The following is a 12,251-nucleotide window of genomic DNA, read 5'->3' as shown; positions in this document are numbered from 1 at the left end:
CTTGTTTACCCAATCAATAGAAACATCATCAATTAGACAATTACCCAACATCTTAATGCATATAAATCTACAATTGAAGATTTTCAAGAATTTGTAAAATATGAAAAAGGAGAAAACAAAACCATAGACAAAGGTAACCAGTATTGTCCAAATTAAATAAACAGACAAAAAAAAATCATGCTCTTCAGTCTTCACAAGTTAACCAAAGAAGAAAAATACTCACATGGCAGTAACTGTAGAGGTAGGAGCAGCAGCAGGTGCAGGTGCAGACGCAGGCGCAGATACAGGTACAATATATATATATATATATCATATTTTTTCAGCCATACTAAAACAAAAGATGCTAAGATAAAACAAATCCATAAAAGATAAGATATAACTAAGCACAGGCATACATGAACCTAATCATGTATAAAAAAAATAATAAGTAATAGACATGCATGTCTAAACAAAACAGAGAACTTAGTGTTTCATGATTGGAGAATAACAAATGACACGCAAAAATATGCAATAGGTTTTGAATTTTTGTCAACATGACAATACTTGAATTTTTAAATCTGAAAAATAAACAATGTATCATTTTCTATGTTTTAATTTATCCATATCATAGCTTTTGTCAAGTAATCTGTAACATTCTTTTTTTGTTTTTTTCGTAAGTAAGCTTTTATTACCACCAAAAGAGAAAAGACATATAACAAAGCTTAGACTTAACCAAGAGGAAACATTCAATCACTTGCCCAAGTTTTTCAATCTCTAAACAAGAGGATACATTGCAAGGTGTTTCTAATGTAAACAAATTAGTTCTCATGACATTATATATTAAACTTGAAGCCATCAACCAGGATTAACCAGAAAGCTTTGGCTCTGTGCAATCAAGACTGACAACCATGAGTTTAAAAAACGGCCACTACATTATGTAATAGCTGTTACATAAAGGGATTTTGGAGCTCCATAACAAAAAAAGTCAAAGCTGCACGCAACTGCAGATTACAAGCCATTACATCACTGTTATGGTACGATATTCAATTTTACCTCTGTTAAGACATTAAAAATGTTTAAAAGTAAAACACTAAACTGAAAATCTCTTATTCTTCCTTAAACATTAACACTCAAATTATTCTTTTATTTTAAATTATTTTCCTTTTTTTAAATGCTTCATTTTCATATTCTTTAATTGAAAATCCTAATTTCATTAATCTATATTACTAACTTATTGATTTAAAATCAAAACTATGAATTTTAAATGGTAATCTACTAATTCAAAAAATTAAGAGCCACTAGTGTTGTCATATTACTTGTATTACCATTGTAACAACAAATATTGACTTACAATTACTATATTTTTATGAATTATCTAATCTATTCTACTAGCATTTCTAAATACTCTAGCTAGTGCAATTCCCTACTAGACGAAATTCTCCACTTTTTAAGCCTTAAAACCAACCTAAAATTCAATAACATCTAGAAAACATGTTCTTAGGTGCACAACATTGATTAAAACCATTACAAACATTCAAATTTTGATAAATTGGATCATAACATACTTATCAATAAGTTTTTTGGTGTTAAAAATGCGCTTGAAAAAATCTCATGCATTTAGTTTCTGATTCCCCTCACACATTGACTGATGCTCCCAATATCATTGCACAATGACCACAACCATTAAGCAAAGCCAATTCCATAACTTGAAACCTTGCTGACAACTGCTCCAAAGAAGGCAGCTAATGGTAGGGAAGAAGATCAAAATTAACAATAATTGAAATAGATAGAAAATTTTACTAGGTGCAGTTTGACTGAAGTTATCGTCCTGGGTAGAGCTGGATGGGGAACCAATATATTTATGACTGACCCCAAATAGTTTAAATAACGAATTATTTTAATCCAGCTTGGTGCACAATTGTATAAATATTTGTTATGTAAGCATGACTTGTAGCATAATACATAGTATTCCACTATATGCAGTGAATTTCTATTTACTGATTTGTACATCTCAAACAAATTCAAAGATCATTAGTTGGTGTGGCAACATAGTATCATCAATTGGAATACCACAAATTCCTATCAGAAATTAAACTGACAAAAATAACTACTTACCAGATAATCAGGTTCCTTGATGTGAGGGAATGCGTGTTATTCCAAGTATTATTGTCAACAATGACAGTACGGTAAGCCATAGCAGTTGTTTGATAACCATAGTCCCACCAAGATGCAACCTGAAGGTGTATAATGGGTAAGAATTGGTTCACTAAAAAATGGTAAGGTTAACACAAAAAATTGTGTTTGCACAGCAATATGTTCCATTAGAGGGAAATAACAGAGAGAGAATAGTATCATGGCCACTTCCCAATTTTGCTATTGATAAAGGCAAAAAATAATATCACAATCCCAATTTTCACCCCCAAAGAGCAGTAAAATAAAACATAAATAAAAAAGAGAGTCAAAAATTTATTTATCATATTCTCAGATTAAGAAACCTTAGTCTATTAACTGATTTTGTTAAAAAAAATAAAAATCACCTAGTTCGAATTACCTTAGATCATATGAGATGTTATTCAAGGAGATCAACGCCGAAGAGGAGATCGACACTGAAGAGCTGAGACGCCAGAGAGTGATTCACGCCATTGTCTTCTTTATGCCGGAGGCTGATTCACGCCGAAAGTGAGAGATTGAGGTCAATCAATTAAGAGAACACAAGGTCTTGAAATCGATCGTGATTGCGTGACAGATTGAGATCGAAATCAAGAGACAAAAGATGAAAGAAGATTGACATAGAGAGAGAGAGAGAGATAGAGAGGGATCGAACTTCGTTTGCTGGTAATGGCTATCGATAGAGAAGCTAAGGACTCCGACTATGGTCGTCGATGTCTGGATTCCTTCATTCACAGTCGCGAGAGAGAGAAATATTTGGTAGAAATTAGGTTTTTGGTTCTAAGAGATTTGGGGGGGGGGGGTGGGTGTTTCGCTGGAAATGAAGAAAAGGGGGGAACGAGCGAGATTGGGGATTTGGGGGTGGGGGGGTGTTTCGCGGGAAAGGAAAAAAAAGGGGGGAACGAGCGGGCGGGATTGGGAAAAATAATACTCATAATAATAATTTTTATTTAAATAATAAATAAATAAAAAATTATTTTCATCATAAATGAATATTTAATGAATGAAAAATTATTATTATTTTTTTTATTTGGTAAAAGTAAGGATAATATTTTAATGAAAAATATTTTCTATTAAGAGTGATGAGTGAGGGAGAGAGACGGAGAGGTCTCGAATGGATTGAGAGGTTGGGTGTGAAGTTGCTTCACTGCACTGGTTGATCGATTTGAGTGATCTGGCCGATCTTCTCGGACACGGTCATTCGAGAGAGTAAGTCTTTGATTCTGGATTCGATTGGGGAGTTAGGGTTTTTGTAAATGGGATTGTTGTTCATGTTCTTGGCTTTTCTACTACTACTGCTCATTTTGTTCAGCTTGAAGAACCAGGCGCGATGGATTGAGAGGTTGGGTGTGAAGTTGCTTCACTGCACTGGTTGAAGAGATTGGGAATTTTGGGTTTGGGGTGGGGGAAAACCCGGGCGGGAATGGGGGGGAAGGGATTAGGGATTTTTGATATTGGGGATTTTGGGTTTGGGGTGGGGGAACCGAGCGGGAATGGAAAAGGCAAGAGGGAGAATGAAAATTTTTTTGGATTTTTTTTTATTTTCATTATAAATAAATATTTAAATAATAAAATGACTTTTTTTTTTTGTAATAGAGGATGTCATTGCTAAAAAAATAATTTTTTATTAAAATAATTTTTTTTATAGTTAATGAATTTTTATTTTTATTTTTTCATTTAGTAAGGTTGAAAATTTATTTGTTTCATATTTATTTTAATAAATAAAAAATTATTATTTTTTTTATTTGGTAGAAGTAGGGATAATATTTTCCATTAAAATAAAGTTAATTTTTTGTGATCAATGTGGCATTTGCAGTGGTAGTAGTGGTAATAATGGAATGGCATTTGCAGTAGTGGTCAAACATTCCTCATTTTCAATCTCAAAACAATACAATGCCAGATTAAATATCAATTCATGAAAAATAATCTTTTGAAACAAAAAGCAGTGCAGTGGATGCAAAAAACAGGCTTTTGAAACAGAAAACAGTGCAGTGGATACAAAACACTAAGAATCTCTAAGTACGTGTCAACTAGTAGGCTATACAAGCACTACCAAAGCCATTTTACCGGTGCTAACCAAAAGGATCGACACCTAACCACGCGAGTTTTTGGACTTTCACCAAGAACACAGAGGCCAACATCATAACCACAACTACACCCCCTAACCAGATTCACTAAGGTACTTACCCATTTATCTCAAAACCGATACATTTACAATGTATAATATGCAATGATTCTCAATGCACAATGTACGAGAAATTAGTTTGAATTCAACTTAATCCTTATGCAATGTCTACAATAATCATGACTATCCTCCACTGATTGCCCAAAACAGATATTTCTATTCCATATATAAATTCAATTTAGAAGATACAATTTCATCAATTACAATAGGAGTGATATTACATATCCAACTCCATCATCATCATCAATATAGACCTTGTTCCAGTTTCACAATATTCAACAACAGTTCCTATTTTCGTTCACAATTCCAAATATTCAAACTTTTGATGTGAAAACTTATGCATTTTTGTGAACACTTAAGCATATTGTGAAATCACTTACGAAATTTGTCAAACTTTACTCATTTTTGTGTTATTCTAAACTTTTGATAACAAAACTAACGCATTTTCGTGAAAATTTGTGCATTTTGTGAAATTACCTACAGAATTTGTGAAAACATACTCATTTTTGTGTTGTTTTAAATTTTTGATGTGAAAACTTACGCATTTTTTTGAAAATTTGCACATATTGTGAAATTACTTACGGCATTTGTCAAAATTTACTAATTTTTCTGTTGTTCTAAATTATTTAAAACAAACATATGCATTTTTCTTAAAAGTTACGCATTTTGTGAAATCACTTATGGAATTTGTAAAAGCTTAGTCATTTTTGTGTTGTTCCAAACTTTTGATAACAAACTTAGGCATTTTTTCTGAAAACTTGCACATTTTGTGAAATCATTTACGAAATTTGTGAAACTTATTCATTTTTGTGTTGTTCTAAACTTTCGATAACAAACTTAGGCATTTTTTCTGAAAACTTACGCATTTTGTGAAATCACTTACGGAATTTGTGAAAACTTACTCATTTTTATGTTGTTCTAAACTTTTAATAACAAAGATATACATTTTGTGAAATCACTTACCAAATTTGTGAAAACTTACTCATTTTTGTATTGTTCTAAAGTATTTGAAACACACTCACGCATTTTTTTGAAAACTTACACATTGTGCGAAATCACTTACGAGATTTGTGAAAATTTACTCATTTTTGTGTTGAATATTTGAAACACCCTTATGCATTTTGTGAAATTACTTTTGGGATTTTTGAAAACTTACTTATTTTTGTGTTGTTCTAAATTATTTGAAACACACTTACGCATTTTTGTGAAAACTTACGCATTCTGTGAAATCATTTATGGAATTTGTGAAAACTTACTCATTTTTGCATTGTTCTAAACATTTCATAACAAACTTACACATTTTTGTGAAAACTTCTGCATTTTGAGAAATCACTTACGGATTTTGTGAAAACTTACTCATTTCTGTTTTGTTCTAAATTATTTGAAATATACTTACGGATTTTTGTGAAAACTTATGCATTTTGTGAAATCACTTACAGAATTTATTAAAACTTATCCATTTTTATGTTGTTCTAAACTTTTGAAAACAAATGTATGTATTTTTGTGATAACTTGAGCATTTTGTAAAATCAGTTACGGAATTTGTGAAACTTACTTGTTTTTGTGTTATTCTAAACTTTTAACAACAAACTTGTGCATTTTTGTGAAAAGTTACGCATTTTGTGAAATCAGTTACAGAATTTGTGAAAATTTACTCATTTTTCTATTGTCTAAATTTTTTATAACAAACTTACATATTTTTTTGAAAATTTATGCATTTTGTGAAATCATTTACGAAATTTATGAAAGCTTTCTCATTTTTGTGTTGTTATAAACTTTTGATATGAAAACTTTCGCATTTTTTTGTGAAAACTTGCATATTTTGTGAATTCACTTACAGAATTTGTGAAAACTTATTCACTTTTGTGTTGTTCTAAACTTTTGATAACAAATTTATGCATTTTTGTGAAAATTTACGCATATTGTGAAATCATTTGCAGAATTTTTGAGAACTTACTAATTTTTGTGTTGTTTCAAACTTTTCATCTGAAAACATAAGTATTTTTGTGAAAACTTGCACATTTTGTGAAATCATATGGAATTTGTAAAAACTTACTAATTTATGTGTTGTTATAAATTATTTGAAACAAATTCACACATTTTTGTGAAAGCTTGCACATTTTGTGAAAATCATTTACGGCATTTGTGAAAACATACTCATTTTTTGGTTGTTCTAAACTTTTGATAACAAACTTATGCACTTCTGTAAAAACTTGCGCATTTGGCAAAATCACTTACGAAATTTGTGAAAACTTACTCATTTTTGTGTTGTTTTAAACTTTTGATGTGAAAACTAACTCATTTTTGTGAAAATTTACGTATTTTATGAAATCACTTACATAATTTGTGAAAACTTACTCAGTTTTGTACTATTCTAAACTTTTGCTGTGAAAACTTACTTATTTTGTGAAAACTTATGCATTTTGTGAAATCACTTACGGAATTTATGAAAACTTACTCATTTTTTTGTTGTTCTAAACTTTTGATGTGAAAATTTGTGCATTTTTGTGAAAAATTTTGTATTTTGTGAAATCACTCATGGAATGTAACGCCCTCAAAATAATAACAATAAACCCATCAGGTAAGACATGCATTTACATTTAAACTAACTGCATTCCTTTCATTCATTAGAATTCCAAGACATAAGTATTACATGTTAACCTCATAACAAAATGCCCTACGGGCTTACAGCTTTCCAAGTTAACACTTGGTTACAACAAAGAGTTCTAACTCGTTTACACATTAAGCCCTTGGCTTGAAATTACATGTAATACATCAACAGTAAAACGACAAAACTATGTCCGCCACTAGCCTCCCAGCTATGTCCTTGGAGGTGGCATGCTTCCTGCACCTGAAAATGATATTCCCATATAGGGTGAGCCACAGCCCAGTAGAAATACACTAAACCAACCATGGACAATGACTAAAACATTAGCAATTGATAGTTGGTCAACACTGATTCAATCACTTAAATTACATATTTATGTCAACGACTTACAAGTCCCAATTACTTTTCATTTTCCCTTTTTCAACAGATAAGCATGCTAGCTCTATCATCATTTCCACAGATATGTATAAAAACTATATCTCACATTCAGATAAGCATAAAAGCTATATCCACATTCTCAACAGATATGTATATCAACAATATCCACAGATAAGCATACAAGCCGTATCCACATTCTACAACAGATATGTATACCAACAATATCCACAGATAAGCATACAAGCTGTATCCACACTTCACAAAGAGAAGCATATGAGCTCTATCTTCACTTCTCTAGACAAGCATATGAGCTCTGTCTACGGAGTACATCCCCTATCTCCTCCAAATACCTATCCGGTTTAGAGGTACATCCCCTATCTTCCCCCAAACCGCGGAGTACATCCCCTATCTCCTCCTCTACACATAACATATATAAACACATTGGTTCTATATACAATCACACAATACAAACAATTAATGTATTCTAGCAACTGTCAAGTTCCATAACACATTCCATTGTTTAGTTTCAGTTTGCCTAATCAACATACATTGTCTACAACAATCACGACTATCCTCCACCGATAGCCCAAAGCAGTTATTTCTAAAACAGAAAATAAATGCACAATTGGATATTCAATCAACATTTCATTTCCTCATTTCTCATCAATTAATTATCCCAATTAATTAAACAATGCAATTAGACCATTTTCCATAATTACCATTTCAACCCTTAGGTCCCATTTTCTTCAATGATTCAGCAATCATTCCATTTTTTCCATGCTAAACATGTATCTAGGTTTATTATGAATAAAACCTCAACTTTTGTATAATTGCACAAAAGCCCCAAACTTTCACAAAATTACCAAACCAAGCCCAACATCTCAAAATACCAAAATTTAAAGACAAAACCCATAGAGAGGAGTAGGTTATCCATACCTTGAAGTTTTAGCCCAAAAGGAGATGAAGACTCCAAGATCAACTTGCTCCAAATCCAAACTTTTTCAGATTAAATCGAAGCTCTCAACGCCCTCTATCTTTTTAACAAAGGCCCTAGGCTAGATTCACACCCTAGGGAGATCAAATCTTAGAGAGAGTGCAAGTTTAGAGAGAGAGGGTGTCGGATTTAGGGTTTAATCAAAGAAAAGGACTGAAAAAGTGATGTTTTAGACGCTGCTGTCCGCTGATATAAAACACCCTCGCTCGAGCGAAGGATTGGTCGCTCGAGCGACCAGACACAGAAAACTCTCGCTCGAGCCAAGAAGTTCTCGATCGAGCGAAGAAAAACCCAGACCGCTCGAGCCACGAAAAGCTCGCTCGAGCCAGAAACTACAACTCTCAGGTCCAGAACCGGGGCAACACTACTCTCGCTCGAGCGACAAACTCCTCGCTCGAGCGAAGGACCAAAAATCTGGGCAGCAACACTAGGCTCCCAAACGCAACCAACCTGTAACAAACCTGCCCAACACATCCCATAACTCAAAATACAAAGTAAAGAGGATGCAAACTAGGAAATAAACAACTACCAACATTCACGGACACATGTCCGGATCATTGTACAACAAGGGTAAACCCGGGATCGCTATAACCTCCCCCCCTTAAAGAATTTCGCCCCCGAAATTAAGCACAAGTTTTCAAAAAACAGGTTTTCCTCCATTTTAAACAATGTTACAATTTAACATTCAACAATTCGACCCATTACTGGTCATCCCATCCCTTAAACAAGAGACATAACACAAACATATGTATTATTAACATGCACTAACATTATGCACTAACTTTCCAATGTCAACAATATACTTAACACCTATAATGTTACATTCAACTTCCATATGAGGCAAGTTCCAAAACATACTTCCAATAACCAAAACATTTTCAATGTTTCACAACTTAAGACATATATAAAAGCTCTTAAGTTCAACAAAATGTAAAATTTAAATACAAGATTACATATCAACAAACAAGTCCGGATATTTCTCTCGGACTTCCAACTCACGTTCCCAAGTGGCTTCCTCCACTCCGTGATGTTTCCACAAGACTTTCACCAAAGGAATGGTCTTGCCACGCAGGACCTGATCCCGCCTATCCAAGACCCGAACCGGTCTCTCCTCATACGAGGCATCCTCATCTACCTCTAAATCAGTCCAATCCAACACATGTGATGGATCTGGTTCATACTTCCGAAGCATACTCACATGAAACACATCATGCACTCCGGACAACTGCGGCGGTAAGGCTAACCGATAAGCAACCTCACCTATCCTCTCAAGGATCTCAAAAGGACCAATAAACCGAGGGGACAACTTCCCACTCTTCCCAAACCTCATCAGGCCTCGCCTAGGTGATATCTTCAGAAAGACATGATCACCTACCTCAAACGCCAAAGGCCTCCTCCTACGGTCGGCATAACTCTTTTGTCGACTCTGGGCTGTAACAAGCCTCCTACGGATAAGCTCAACTTTCTCCGTCGTCTCCCTAACCAACTCCGGACCCAACAAAGGTGCATCACCCACCTCGGCCCAACAAACTGGAGACCTACACGGTCGGCCATACAAGGCCTCAAACGGTGCCATACCGATGCTAGACTGAAAACTGTTGTTGTAGGCAAACTCTACCAATGGCAAGTGCCTCTCCCACGTCCCACTGAAATCCAGGACACAACCCCGAAGCATATCCTCGAGGATCTGAATAGTACGCTCGGACTGCCCGTCCGTCTGAGGATGATAAGCCGTACTAAAGGTCAACTTAGTGCCCAATGCACTCTGCAAACTCTGCCACAACCTAGCAGTAAAACGAGGATCTCTATCTGAGACGATCGTCACTGGGACCCCGTGCAATCTCACTACATCCCGAATGTACAAATCGGCAAGATGATCTACCGAATCTCTCACGCGCAAAGGAATAAAGTGCGCCGACTTAGTCAACCGGTCTACAACCACCCAAATAGCATCACTACCCCGCTGAGTCCTCGGAAGACCTACAACGAAGTCCATAGTGACATGCTCCCACTTCCACTCGGCAATAGGCAAGGGTTGCAACAAACCCGCTGGCCTCTGATGCTCGGCCTTCACTTGCTGGCAAGTAAGGCACTTCGATACGAAAACAGCCACATCTCTTTTCATACCCCGCCACCAAAACTGGCGACCCAAATCCTGATACATCTTAGTACCTCCCGGATGCACCACAAGGCGCGAATGGTGAAACTCTCGGAGTACTTCCTCACGGCAAGCCTCCGGTACAAACAAACGGTCTCAGTATCTCACACTCAGGTCGGGATACACCGCCAAACCCTTCTCAACTTTCCCACTGGAGATCTTCTCTCGGAGGGATTCTACCTCAAGGTCACCTCTCTGTGCCTCTAACACTCTAATCACAAGTGTAGGCCGCGCAACAACAGAAAACAAGGCCGCAGCCTCGACAGATTCGCCCAGTAGCAAATCAAAATCGCCAAGTGCTCCCAACATCTCCCATTCCCGGATGGCTATACTAGCAACATCACTAATGGATTTCCTACTAAGGGCATCGGCCACAACATTGGCCTTTCCCGGATGATAATGTAACTCAAAATCATAGTCTTCGATGAACTCCATCCACCTCCTCTGCCTCAAATTCAAGTCTCTCTGTGTAAACAGATACTTCAAACTCTTATGATCCGAGAATACCTCGAACCTCTCACCATAAAGGTAGTGCCTCCAGACTTTCAAGGCAAAGATCACAGCTGCTAACTCTAGGTCGTGTGTGGGGTAATTCTTCTCGTGTATTTTCAACTGACGTGAGCCATAAGCTACCACTTTTCCCTCTTGCATCAACACACAACCCAAACCCTCTCGTGAGGCATCACAATAAACCGCATAACCCAACCCTCTCTCCGGAATAATCAACACCGGAGCGGTGGTCAATCTAACTTTCAACTCTTGGAATGACCTTTCACAAGTCTCACTCCACACAAACTTGACTCCCTTCCGAGTCAGTCTAGTCAACGGTGACGCTAACCTGGAGAAATCTTTCACAAACTGACGGTAATACCCAGCTAATCCCAGAAAACTGCGGATCTCAAACACACTCTTAGGCTGTGCCCAATCTTGCACTGCCTCAACCTTGGATGTATCAACAGACACCCCTTCCCCGGATACCACGTGGCCTAAGAATTTGACTTCCCTCAGCCAGAACTCACACTTCCCAAACTTGGCATACAGCCTATGGGCTCTAAGTAACTCAAGCACCACTCTCAAGTGTGCCTCGTGCTCCTCCTCAGAAGACGAATAGATAAGGATATCGTCCACGAAAACAACCACAAATCGGTCAAAGAACTCCCGGAAAATCCGGTTCATCAAGTCCATAAAGACTGCCGGTGCATTGGTAAGTCCGAATGGCATCACTAGAAACTCATAATGGCCATACCGCGTACGGAATGCCGTCTTAGGAATATCTTCCTCCCTGACCCTCAACTGATGGTAACCCGATCTCAAGTCTATCTTAGAGAAACAACGGGAACCCTTCAACTGGTCAAACAAATCATCTATACGGGGCATAGGATACTTATTCTTAACCGTAGCCCGATTCAACTTCCGGTAGTCAATACACAATCTCAAGGCACCATCTTTCTTTTTAACAAAGAGGGCCGGTGCTCCCCACGGTGAAACACTAGGGCGAACAAAGCCCTTATCTAGCAATTCCTGGAGCTGAACTTTCAACTCAACCAACTCTGCTGGAGCAAAACGGTAAGGTGCCATAGAAATCGGCGCCGTACCAGGCACTAAATCAATAGAGAACTCTATCTCTCGGTGAGGTGGCAAACTAACAAGATCTTCGGGAAAGACATCCGAATACTCACAAACCACCCTCGGTAACACAACCTGGGTCTCACCACTCTCACCACTCTCAAAGCTGGCAAGTAGACTACTAAGCTCACTTCGCCCTCGCGAATCATACCCC

Source organism: Camellia sinensis, chromosome 5 (genome assembly GCF_055761805.1).
Source record: "Camellia sinensis isolate YWXY chromosome 5, ASM5576180v1, whole genome shotgun sequence".
NCBI classification, from domain to species: domain Eukaryota; kingdom Viridiplantae; phylum Streptophyta; class Magnoliopsida; order Ericales; family Theaceae; genus Camellia; species Camellia sinensis.
Note: the sequence above shows the minus strand (reverse complement) of the source record.